The sequence below is a fragment of the Sminthopsis crassicaudata genome, chromosome 4 (assembly GCF_048593235.1).
Source record: "Sminthopsis crassicaudata isolate SCR6 chromosome 4, ASM4859323v1, whole genome shotgun sequence".
NCBI lineage: Eukaryota > Metazoa > Chordata > Mammalia > Dasyuromorphia > Dasyuridae > Sminthopsis > Sminthopsis crassicaudata.
In genome coordinates this window covers 145,299,887-145,313,991 of record NC_133620.1, presented here as the reverse complement: position 1 = coordinate 145,313,991, position 14,105 = coordinate 145,299,887, and the positions used below count along the sequence as shown (strand labels likewise).

Genomic DNA, 14,105 nt, shown 5'->3' with positions numbered 1-14,105 from the left:
TAATTGAAATTTGTTTTCCCCCCTTGAAGCTTTTTATAATTATAACCTGTAAAGGTAAGAGAGATCCTACACTTGCTTACCCATGTCAAGCCCCTCTGTGTTTACCTGTCTGAGCAGGCCATACTGGATTTTAGAAAGCCTGCCTTTTGTTTTTACAGACTTACTCTTCAACTCAGAAGCCTTTGCACATTTCACTAATATGTCTATCAGACCTAGCAGGGCTTTGAGTCATCTCAAACAATTGTAAATAGCTTCTGCACAGACAAGAAACAATTTGTTCCTGGGGATTTTCTACCTCAGTACTCTAGTTTAAAAAAAAAATGCAGATGAAACAGTTGGTTCTTTTAAGGTTTTCCTAGAATATTGGACACTTAATTTAACTAGTTTTTTTTTTTTGTTTGTTTGTTTGTTTTTTTTTTTTTTTTTTTTTTTTTGTTGGTTTGTTTTGTTTTTTTGAGGAAAGGAAAGGACCTTTTGTATCTATTCCATAAGCTCCACTCATTGTGTGCTCCTTCTATAACATTTGAAATAAAAGAATAATAGGTTTATAGCCACCAATTACCTTTTGAGTTTTCAAAGTTTAGTCCAACCTGTACTTATTGCCCTTTATGTGGGTTTGGGCTTTTTCAAAGGTCAGTATCATGAATGGGTTACAGGGTAGATTTGCTTAATGATTTTTTTTTTCCAAGTCTGCCACAGATGTGTGTCAATGTTTAAGCCATAAGACTTCTAACAATGTCACTCTTTGTAAGAAAAGAGGTCATGAGGAACTATAGAATAGAACTATATATAGAACCCTCTGCCATCTCAGAAAAATCATTCTGAATTTCTGCACATGATTCATTTGAGGCAGTTATGTAGTACAATGAATAGAGTAATGGGCCTAGAGTTGTTTAAAAAAAAAAAACAAAAACCTGAGTTCTTCCTAGCTGTGTCACTCTGAGCAAAGGTTTTTTGCTTAATTTCCTAATCTGAAAAATGGGAATAATAATGACTCCTGTTCCCCAGGGCTGTTTTGAGGATCAAATGAAATGATTGTATAGTACTTTGCATGACACCTAACAAATAGTGAGGACTATCTGTGTAAATGTTAGCTATTTATTATTATCATCATCATAGTGTTGGGCTTGGAATCAGGAAGATGAGTTCATATATGTCCTCACACCTTCACTATCTTTGTGGTCAAGTCATTTAACCTCTGTTTCAGTTTCCTCAATTGTAAAATTTCCCCCTCTTGTAGTATCTTGTCCAATAGGTTAATCTTTTTTTTATATCAACGACATTTCCTCATAATCAATAGTGTCTTTTCTTAAATGTCTCCATGAAATTATAAGAAATTTTCTATTTTGCAGTACATAGTAAAACAATTAGTCATTTTCCTTTTCAGTTCAGTCCAGTAACTAGTTGCTAAACTCTTACTAAGTAACAGACACTGGTATGAGATGCTATGGACTAAAGTAGCATAGTGCCTGACTTCATGAAATTTTCAGTTAAGTCTAATGAAGGAGTGTGATATATGTAGGAATAAATGTGATTCAAGATTAAATGGGATAGGTGTAAAAGAGAGATACACATAAATTGCTCTAAGAAAATTTTTCACTGCATTGTTGATGTTGACAAGCAAAACATTGTAAGAATTTATAAGAGAAATTCATTCTTTACTGAAGGATATTGGGGATTTTATTTTTTTCACCCAATTATTAATAGACCTTTATTTTCTCTATTTCTCACTCTTCCCCCATTGGAGAAAAAGAATAAGCAAAATCCTTGTCACAAATGTTGTCACAAAAATCAAGTAAAACAAATACCCTCTTTAGCCAAGTTCAAAAATATGTCTTTTTTTTTTTCCACCTTGAGTTTATCACTTTTCTTTTAGGAAAAGAGTAGTGTTTTTTATCATCAAGTCTCTGAAATTCTGGTTGATCTATAAATTGATAAGAATGCATAAGTTTTACAAAGTTGTTTGTTTTTTGGTAGATTCTGACAGCTGAGATGAGCCTTCAAAATATAATTCCACCTGGAATAGTTGACTGGGAATGCCTTCTGTGTTTGGGAAATGAATAGAGAATGACAATCAACATTTTGGGACAACTGGCTCTCTGGTTTGGAGTGTGACAAAGGAAATAGTTTGAATTGAGATTGAAAAGGCAAGTTAGAGACAGATTATAGAGGGCATTTTCTTTTTTTTTTTTTCTATTAAGTATAATACACATGTTTATGAATTATAGTCCTATGTTAATAGTGTTCAGATTTGCAATAGTAAAAACAAAAGTCCCCAAAGAATCTTCTATGGACCCAGAACATATGTCTATAACAGTTTTCATATTTAGTTAGAATGATATTTCTTTTTTTTAAATAGCATTTTATCTTCAAAATACATGCAGAGTTTTCAACATTCACCCTTGCAAAACCTTGTGTTCCAAATTTTTCTCCCTTCCTTCTTTTTCCAATGTCTGTTAAAACATATGCAATTCTTCTATATATAGTTCCACATTTATCATGCTGCACCAGTAAAATCAGATCAGAAAGGGAGAAAAATTGAAAACAAAAATAAACAAACAACAACAAAAAATGTGAAAAAAAAAAAACTATGTTCCCATCCACATTCAGTCCTAGCAGCCCTCTTTCTGGATGCAGATGGCTCTCTCCATCACAAGTCTATTGGAACAGGCTTGAATCATCTCATTATTATAAAGAGCCACATCCATCAGAATTCATCATCACATAATCTTGTTTTTACTGTGTACAATGTTCTCTTGGTTCTATTTACTTCACTTAGCATCAGTTCTTGTGAAGAAACATGATTGTGCCATGTAAAATTCTTTTTTTTTTTTAAATTTGATTGATTCTCTAAAATTTTTTTTTAATAGTCCTTTCAGTTTTTTATATTCATCTACAGGTCTTGAAATACAGTCTATCTTGTTTCCGTATTCTCTAATCCCTTAACTCTTTACCATTAAATTTAACATTTGTAAGGCACTGTACTAAATGCAGAAAATACAAATATAAAAGTGAAATAGTTCCTGCCCTCAAAGTGCTTGAATAAATTGGGGGGAGGGGAAAAACACCACCACAGGTTCATTACTATTATTTTTAATTCAAACCTTCACTGCTGCAGATGTTATGAGAACATCATGCTTACTGACCTTAGAGATGAGGTCCTGATATATTTCCTGTTCTGTTATGTTTCCTGTTTTCATTCTCCAGAGTTTCTTGTTTGTGTTCCTTGAGAAAAATGTTGTCTATCAAGAAAAAGAAAAGCTGGCTTCAGCCTGTGTTTATATAACACAAGTTTTAATTGCATATGTTCTGCTTTACTCAATGACAAACATAAAGATTGTTCTGAAATTAATGGTTGGTACCAGGACAGCAAAAAAAATGTACCTTTTAATTCTTTTCTTTCTAAGATAACTTATTTGGGATAATAATGAAAAGAAAAGAGGAAAGTATTTTTGTGGGGAACCATACACACCATCTACAACATAAAACCTAAAATTATTATTCCTTGATTTTATTTAATACTTTAAAAATATCAGGAATACAGCAATATTTTATTTAGATGAAATATGGAATGAAAGGTCTCAGTTATGGATATTCACCTTAGATCTTTAACATGCTTTGATTTCCTAGGATTTTTGGAACTGCCACTATTCTCTGCTCTTGCCTTCCCCCTTTTGTGTAAGGGATCTTATGATCCCATATAAGAAATCTTATGATATGACAGTGTCACTAAAATGTGACATTAAAGAGAGAATTGCTAATTTTTCAATCTGGTCTTTCTGCAGTGACAACTTTCTGGTGTGTTCATCCTAAGTCAGAAGTCTAGTTCTAGGTTTCATGACCTCAGCAACTTGGTTTTGCTTTTTTAAAATTCAGATTCCTCAGAGGAACACTGTTTCAGGGGAAATAATTTCAGATTTCTAAACCAGAATGTTGTTTTAATAATTTATACTGGGAGATATGATAGATATGGTAATAATGATAGCTAGCTTTTTATATAGTGTTTGAAAGTTTACAGAACACTTTATAAATATTTTCTCATTTAAGCCTCACAAATACTTTTTGACATAGGTGCCATCATTTCCATTTTATAGAAAAGGAAAAAGAGCAGCCATAGAAATATATATATAGACAAATAAGTGATTTGCCCTTATCTGAGGCTAGATTTGAACTCAGATTTTTTTTTTTTTTTTGACTGAGTAGCAGTCTACCTGTACCACCTAATTTGTCTCTAACTTAATTTGGCTATTTTCACAGGATTTTCTTTCTTGGTGAGTAAATCTACTCAGCAGCTTAAATTGTAGATCATAAGGTTGCATAGAACTAACCCCAAGGGACATAAGTCATCTGAAGTTATATTTTTTTGTCAAGCCTGAAGGGCTCAGAAATGGATTTTCTCACCACTTTGTGGGTCTGTCTTCCCATATCTACTAGGACTATGAGCCTAGGAAGGGCATCTTTGTATTCTCATGAAATTCATTTAAAGATTTTTCAATTGCAGATCACATAGATTGGAGTTGCTTCACCTGGGAATTTCCTAGAACAATGAGGCCCCAGCCTTGGCTATCACACTTATATCCCCTTAGAAAAGAAGGAAGGAAATAAAGAATGAATGAAGGAAGGAAGACTGGTTGATGACTTGACCTTGTTGGTTCAGGATATTTCTGTCTAAACTCTAGTAAAGATTTACATCAGAATGTACCCTGATGGGTATGGTGTTAGAGAGATGACAAATTATTACTCTTGGATTCTGCCATTTCTAGGTGTCTTGGAAATGACTTATTGATGTGATAGCATTGATTGTACTGTTGATTCATTTCAATCATGTCCAACTGTTCCTGACCCCATTTAGGGTTTTCTTGGCAAAAATAATGGAATGTTTTGCCATTTCCTTTTCTAGTTCATTTTACAGATGAGAAAAATGAGGCAGACAGGGCTAAGTGTCTTGTCCAGAGTCACACAACTAGAGAGTGGCTGAGGCTAGGTTTGAATTGTGAATAATGAGTCTTCTTGAGTTTGGGCTTGGTACTCTAACGTCTCTGCCACTTTGCTGCCCATGTGACAGAATTACAATAAATTGAATCTTGAGTTACCTCTTATTAGCTGAATTTTAGTCTTCTTGGTGATTTTTGGGAGTCTGTCTTGATTTCCTTGATTGCTCAAGGAAGACATCTCATGTCAACTTCATCTCCTTAGCATTCACAAGATATCTCTTAGAGTCGGTTGCTTTCCCAAATTTGTAATCCCTTTTAGTTGTATTGATTCTTATTTTCCTTTTCTGATAGATCCAAAATCTACAAAAGTATCCTTCCTTGAATCTACTGACTCAATACATAAAGAGTTTTTGTTTTTGTTTATCCTTGAAATTGAGATTTGCTTTGTTTTCCTGTAAATCATTTATTTTTACTCTTTGGCTACACCTTAAATTATGATGCCTGCATCCAATTGTCTCAGTCCTCCAATGCATGACTGAGAAGAGGAGTATTTTTACCTCTTGAGTTCTAGCTTCATAGGACAGTAGGAGTGATGGCTTTTCTGACAGCAATGGAGCAGCAAAACTGAGCCTGAGTTAAAGTGATTTCCTCACAGATACTTTGCTATTAAACAGCTGAGCTGGAATTCAAATCCTGAACATCTAATTTCACATTCATTTAATCTCTCAGCAGTTGCCTCTGCAATCATTTAATCATTTGTAAGATGGGACAAAAGTATTTGTACTGTCTTTACCACTGTATCTTATGAGAACCTTTGTTAAACTAAAAATCTCCATATAAATGTGAATGAATATTCTTCCCTGGAATCCTCAGCACTGCTATAGGGGGAGAGTGAGTATGCATAAGACTTCCAGGGAATGATTTTTCATTGTTATCTTCTTTGTTATATGTGACCCAAAATAAAAGAGGTTTTGCCTATTTCTAAATCTGATCTCTACTAGTGCTACAAAACTTTATTGGAATGCAATTTAAGATTGCAATGAGATGTTAGGAGCTTCTTTGTTGGATGAATAGTCAGTATACAGAAATTGTTGGTCTTTTGAAAAGAAATATAAATCAAGCCAATTTCAGATTTTAACTCCCCCTCAACCCCCCCCCCCCAAAAACAAAACAAAACAAAACAAAACAAAAACAAAACAACTCAGGGTAAGCAAGAGGCAATAATTTGGTACAATGAGCTGTACTTGCTACAATAACAAATGGGCTAACTGACAAATCACAGCAATTTCAAAATGGCAGTTTTTGCCATCTATTAAATGGGTAGTTTAGATTTCATTTAATTAGTGAACTAGGTTCAGTAATATGGAGAGTAGGTCTTTGAACGATTAATGCTTAGAAAAAAAAATCACCACATAATGGTATAAATATATCACTTATGTATAATGTGTTGCTGTTGTTTCCATTATAAACCTCATTTTGTAAGCATTTATGATATGCCTGTAAAAAGTTTGCTTTAGGCTAAAATTTGCCATTTGCTTTAGAAGGAAAATTGAAATCCTAGATCCTTTTCTTTTCTATATAGTCTTAAGACAACTATCAATTTAGAATTAAAAAAAAATATTCCCTGTGGTGGGCAATACTATTTACTAAAAAAAAAAAAAATTGATTTAAGAGCTAAATGTTGTTAATATCCCACAACATTTGGAATAATCACTAGGTCTGTCATTTTTGGAAATAATTCTCATTTTATAAAAGACTGGAAAGGATGGTATCATGTCATGATGTCATCAAATGATTATGTTGTAGAGTAATATACTTCATATGCCATAATTTGAGTTAAACCTCATTAAAGAGAAAGTTAAACTGAGACATTTCTATATCTTCATTATTTGGGGAAAAAACATATTTACATATCTTGTTTACATGTTAATTTGCTTAAACATTTTAAAGATCCATCCATTCACGTGTGTAACTTCTGTAGACTATTATGCTAGAGACTAGAGAAAGACAAGAAGTTTCAATAAGATTGTTACTGCCTTCTTGAAGTTTAAAATTCTCATGAGTGGTAAGATAAACACATTAGTCAGAATATATGGTAATAGTATAAGAGAGACCCAAAGCTGTACTATGTGATATGTGACGGGGACTTGAGCTCACAAGCTTCTTTTGTTTTGCTCAAATTTAAAAATCCTCTAGTTAAAAAGATATTATATTCCAAAAATTTTAAGTTATTAGCAACTTGTAATACATTTTCTTGTAGAAGCAATGTTATAAACAATGATTAAGTTTCTAACTCTGCCCACTAGTCTACTTAATTAATAGTATAGAAATTCAATTGTACCAGAATCAGAGACTATTTGAGTTGAAAAGGATCTTAGAAGTCTTGTACAGCTTCCTCCACAGTACTTTCTTGATCAACCTTCCACCTAATATAGTTAATACTGACTGATAATTACTGTTTGAATACTGCTAATAATGTAGAGCTCATTAGCTCTAGCATGATCTAGTATAATCAGCATAGGATTTAGTTATTGGACCTAGATTGTAATTCTCTTGCCTTGTCATCTGTTTGATCTTGAACAAAACATCTAATGACTTATGGTTTCTTTCAGTCTACTCATTTACAAAAGGAGAGTTTTAATGATGTCACCTGAGATCCTTGCAGCTCTAATCTGGTCATCTAATCTTATGATCAAGTTCCTTCTATTCTTAGGCAGCTCCTTTCCATTGTTGAAAAATGCCTTCTAATGATGTTGACCTAAAATTTTGTCTCCTTATATCTTCAAATCCATGGCTCTGTAACTTCAGAACACAAAGAACAAATCACTTTTCAGCATATGTGGTGCAGAGTGGGCTGCTACTCATGGGTTAGCATTCAAATAGTTGAGTTGGGTAATGTAGAAAAATAGAGTTCCTATGAAAGGCCACTTAGAATTCTAATAGATGATTTAAATAATGCTTCAAAGTTTGCAATATACTTGATATAGACTATGTTATTTTATTCTGGAATAGTGCTATTATTATTCCTGCTTCATTAATGAAGAAACTGAGATGTAGAAGTAGTCATTTGTCCAGGATCTATCTAGTTTGAGTCTATCTGAGATGGTCATCAAGTTCACAGTTACTAAAGACTCAGAAAGGAAAGTTCTGGTCATTGTCAAATGATTCTTGTTTCACACCAGAAACTGATAAGATATTTATTGGTGCAAATAATGTTAAAGAACAATCACTACTATCTGCATTTCCATTTCACCATTAGGATCCTAGGACTTTGCCATTTAACTTGAAGCTGAAACCTTCCATATGTGTTCTTTCCTCCATTAGAATATGAGCTTCCTGAGAGCAGAGATTGTCTTGCTTTTCTAGTTGAATCCCTAGTGACATTGTACAATGTTTTGTTCATAGTAAGTGCTTAAGAAAGGCTTCATTCATTCACTTACATGCTTCCCATAAAATAAGCACATCTTGCAATGGAAAGAACCTAGGATAATTTGCACCTCCGCTCATTAGCTGATTGTTTGCATGAGCCTTGGTTAAGTTACTTCTATTTTCTGGATCCAGCTATGGATGTCTGGGATAGGATTGATACACAGTTTGGGAGGAAAGATGTTTGTATCTGTTCTGAGAGGAATAGAAATAGAAAGAGGTAGAAAAGAGATAACTGCTGAATATGAAAACTGACTATCCCCCCTTTGCTAGCTGCTTGTCATGCACAGGTATTATTTCATCATGATGATGGTTACTTTGGACCTTTGTAGCAGGGTATCTTGTCAAGCTCTTATAATCACTTTGAGATATTTTATATCTCCTATCCCAGCCCCTACCCACAACATATATTGGTTCTTCAGGAGGCAAACAGATGGCTTAGTGGATAGAGCACTGGACCTGGAGTTAGAAAGCTGTATTCAACTCTGGTCTTAGCCACTTATTAACTATTTGATTCTGAATAGATCATTTAACTTTTGTTTGTTTGTTTCCTCATCTGCAAAATAGCTATAAATAATAGCACCTACCTTCCAAAGTTTTTGAGAGGATTCAATGGTATAATGATTGTAAAGTACTTAGCATGGTGCCTGGCACATATTAGTATAAATGTTAACTGGTATTTATTGTCATCATCATCGCCATCATCATTATTGTCATCATTAATGTTTCCCTGGACAAATCATTTAACCTTTGTTTCAGTTTCCTTATTTGTAAAAGGATGGAGACCATAATAATACTGGTGTTGCTGGTTCTCTATATCACACAGTTGGCCCAGTTGCTTACCATTGCTTTAAGGTAGATAGACCTTTGTTGTCTTTGTTTGCTATAGGATCCAGTCACTTAGAGGAGCCTCTGCATTTGTTACTGGGAATTTTAGGTAACTGGGACCAGTTCCTCAATTACTTGATCCATTTGAATGTCACTAACCTGAAGAAAAATTATTAAACACATTAGTTCAGCTCTAGACTTCTGATTGAACTGTTTTGAGACTCGACCCTTATCCATCATTAGTGAGAAGACTGGAATAATTATTGATGGTGAACCATGATTTATCATATTTTTTTCATCTTCATGTCAGCATTTCAAATATGATAGTTATTGTTTCTCTCATTAGTCTTCTTTTCTTCAAGTTAAATTTCCTAAGTCCTTCATTCCTTCCACATTGCTTTTTGTTTTGTTTGTTTGTTTAATGTTCATTATTCCTGACTTAATTAGGGAAACAATATCTCTTTCAAAACATAACATCCCCAGACTGATCAGAACAGAGTAACACATTACCTTTCTTGGTCTAGTGCAAAGAGCCTTATATTGGGACTAGGGAGATCCAGTAGTCATACTTTGGTAAGGCTCAAGATTTGCCTCTTCTATGCAGAAAACTATGGAGCATCATCACTGAGACAGGTAGTGTCATGAATAGAGTACTGGGACTTGGAGTCAGGAAATCCTGATTTGTTGTGATATGGGAGCCACATGCTAGTGACTGCTGGAGATCTAACTCAGACCTGTAGAATGATTCTCTTCATGTGAGAGATAATGATACAAGGAGACTGAAAGGCAGTTGCTGTTCTCTGACCTATCCACTGAGAGGCAGTTGTGTTGTTTGACCTCTCTCTTCTTCCTTCTGCTTCCAATTTATTTCATTCTCAATCCACAAGGAACATTTGCAAAAGCTGCTTTGTAACTCTTTCAAGTGTTATGATTCACAGCTATGGAAGCTCTTGGAGAATTGACCTGCCCCTTTATTTAGGCATGGTCCTTAATACCTATTAGTTGTATGACCCTGAGTATGTCATTTAACTTATCTTTACCTAAATTTCTTCATCTGTGAAATGGGAATAATCTGGCACCCACCTTATAAGGTTGTTATGAGGATCACATGAGTAACAGGAGTAAAATATTTCATAAATCCTTAAAATGTTATAGAAATGCTAGGTGTAATTAATTTTATTGCTATTATTATTGTAATTAAGTGATAGGGGAGCTAGGTGGTGCAGTATATAGAGTACTGGGCTTGAAATTTGGAATAATCATCTTTTTAAGTTCATATCTGACCTCAGACACTTATTAGCTATGTGATCCTCGTTAATCTGTATAGCTTTGTTTGCCTTAGTCTCCTCATCTGCAAAAACCAGCAGTAGTAAACCATTCTATTATCTCTGCCCAAAAAACCCATATCCAAATGGGGTCATAGAGAGTCAGACATAATTAAAAATGACTGAATTTTTAAATGATAGTGTTGGAGTAGGTGGTTGTTTTTAAATATTTATGGTTCTGTGAGGTATGAGCAAAAAGTAATGAGACAGATTTTCTTGGCTGACTCATGGAACCAATCTCATTATTTTTCCATTGTAAACATTTAATGCATCCTAAGATTTCATGAGTTTATTTTCTTGGGAGAGGGGGAGAAAGTGGCACAGGTTAGTAGCAGTCACATCACACTATTGTCATGTTAAACATGTAGGAAAGTCCCAGATATTTTCCATGTGAATTCATTCTAATGCTAATGTAAAAAAAACTTTTTTAAAAATTGAAATTTGAGGCATTTTGTTCATTGTTAAATTTTATCTTGCTAGAGTTTCTATCTAGTTTTCCAACCTGTTGAAATAATTTTGATATTCTGTTATCTATTTGTTTTACTTTGTTTCATCTGAAAACTTGATACTCATGTCTTCTAGGTTTTCATCCAAATACTTGATTTATATATATATATATAGATATATATATATATATATATATATATATCTATATATATATATATAAAACAAATAGGGCCAATCTTGTGACAGGCCACCAGTGTTCCTTTTAGTTTTATCTGAGTTATTATAATTTTTGGTACAACTGTTCACTTAGCTTTGAATCCACCAAATGATACAGTCATCCACTCCTTATTTCTCCCTCCTGTCCTTGAAAACATCCTAAGAATATTGATCATGTGTTGCTGCATAGGAGTAGGTAAGAGTACATGTTACTTCCTAGATTGTTACCCTAAAAGCAGGTTGACCAAAAAAAAAAAAAAAAAAAAAAAGTTGTTCACATGCTCTTAGCAAAATATATTCTTAAATCTTTCCTATAGTTGTAATGATGGATAGCATATTATATATGTTATCTTATTTGGTCCTCACAATCAACCCTGTAAGGTAGTTGGTATTAATACCCCCATTTTACAGATGAAGAAATTGAGGCTAAATGACTTGCCCAAGATTATACAACTCATGAGCATTTAGGTTGGATGTGAGCTCACATTTTCTAGATTTCAGACTTAGTTCTTTATCCATTGTGTCATCTAGCTGCCTATCAGAAAGATAGTAGAAAGAACATTAGTCTTACTCAGAAAACCAGGGTGCTTTTCAGAGCTGTATTATAAGCTTTTTGGCCCTGGGTAATTCACTTGAAGTCTTTGTCTACTCCATCACTAAAATAATCACACAAATAATCTTTATTCTACTTATTTTATAAGGTTGTTCTGAGGATCAAATGAAAAGGCTTTTAAAACCATAAAGTACCGTATACATATAAGGTATGAGGGTTAACTCAGATTTGTTAGTGGTAAATGTAATGCTCACAAGGTTATATGTTGCTAGATATCTCAAATTCATTTGAAGATATTTTGTAATTCAAAAAAAAATTCTATCACCATAAGTCATACAAATGTTACATTATTGAAGACTTTAGAGTGGCTGTACGATACGTCTCATTGCTAAGCATATCTGAAATTAACCTGTAAGAATAACGATTTTTCCATATAAAAGATAAAAGTAATGGAGCAAAGCAATGCAGTTACTCTATTCCCATACAAAAATGAAATAACCAGGGCCACAGAATTTATTCTAACTAAAAGGACTACAGATTTGTTAATCAGCTTAATCCTTCATATATTTATGAGTCTATAAAAATGAAAATAACAGTTCACATTTATAGCTAACATAGTAGATAGATCATTGTACATGGGATAAAGCTTCAGTTTCTCTAACTGTAATGTGGGATGATTACAACTACAACATGTCAGCATTGTTATAAGTGTTTAGTATAGTGCTTGGCACATAGCAGACACTTAATAAATGCTTATTACTTCCATTCTTCCTTTCAGAGTCCTTTCAGGTTTATAAAGTGCTTTTCTCACATTGGCGGTTTGCCTACTCACCTCAGTGAAATGGCCATTGGGAAAAAATGGCCATTAAAAAAAATGTAATGTCTAACTTAAAACGAATTTGCTTATTTCTCCAGTTCTCCTCCTCTTCCTCCTTTCTCCTCCCCCTTCTTCTCCCTTTTTCCTCCTTCTTCTGATATTTAAGTATTGATCTGAATATGAACTAAAATATTTCTCAAGTAACAAGTTCTTCTGATTTATAAATTCTGTATCCTATCATATAATTCAAAACTCAATAGACCCAGCAGCACTGTTATTCAATGGGCAAATTTCCCTATTAATGTTCCTTGAAAAAATTAAGGCATTAATTCAGTTTCCTGAATTTTGAGGTTAGGGTTAGGGATATGTGTCTGTATTATTGTTGTTGTTTTAAACAGGAGGAGTTTATTACATAAATCTTTCTGAAGTTTTTATAGACATAAAAGCAGGAGAAATATAAAGTTCTTTGTTGACATTGCTCATTTCTTGCTTACTTTTACTTTTCAAAAGGTTTTTCTTATTTTCCAAGATGAGGTCTTCATTGAATCAAAAATTTTATTTACTTATCTTTATGGTCAGATTTTATGAACCAAAATGCTGGGAAAAGAGACTTTAGCTAAATATGAATTAATTTATATTTATTGAATGTATATTTTTTTTTATCATGAAATGGATATTGTAAGTCCTACAAAGAAGTCTCTATCTTGACCTCAGTTTGCAACATACTGGTGGAGGTGGAAGAAATATATGAATTTAAGGACAAAAAAGAGGAGATTGCCAATTGAATTATACAGTTGACTTTCAATAGAAAAGTTCAGAAAGTGAACTTTAAACAATTTTTTTTTCCCCTTAGAAGTAGGATTTTTTAATTGATTTTTTTTTTAAATTGGGAAGAGGAAATTAACAAATAATTTTTCTCTCCCATCCTATCCTCACATGGAGAGTAGAAGGAAGAGAAAAACAAAAACTTTGTAAAAAATATACAGTCAAGGAAAACAAGTTGCCACATTAACTGTATCAAGAATCTCTCTGCTTGGTAGTGTGGGGAGCATGTTTCATCATTGGTTCAATCATGGTTGAACATTAAATTGATCAGAATTCTTGAGTCCTTCAAAATTGTTTCTTTATAATTTTATATAAACTGTTCTGTTTGTGCTCACTTCACTTTGCATCAGTTTATGCAAGTCTCAATGGATTTTTTGTTGTTTTTGAAACCATATTTTTTCTTAGGGTACTATAGTATTCCATTATTTTCATATGCAACAATCTGTTCAGCTATTCCCCAAATGAAGCAAGAAGCTTCAAGAGGTTATGTAAATCATAAAAGATGGATAGGATTTAGATAGGCATAAGGGGGGAAAAACATCTAGATGGGTAGAATAACATAACCAAGAATAATTTCGTCCTTCATTTTTGAAGAGTATCAATGACATCATGGGTAGTTTTATTACAGGCATAAATTGGACTTAAGTGAGACAGAGTAACACAAAATTGTCGGCCTTACTCTTTCTTCCTGAGTCATTAAAATCCAGTAGCAATTCAAAAGTCAGGACAACTGG

The 14,105-nt window shown here is 33.3% G+C and overlaps 1 protein-coding gene across 5 annotated transcripts in view; it reads left to right on the top strand.

The window, feature by feature from the left end:
* SASH1 (SAM and SH3 domain containing 1) overlaps window positions 1–14,105 on the top strand; it is a 380,232-nt gene that overhangs the window by 241,621 nt on the left and 124,506 nt on the right. The gene's annotated exons all lie outside the window — the stretch shown is intronic.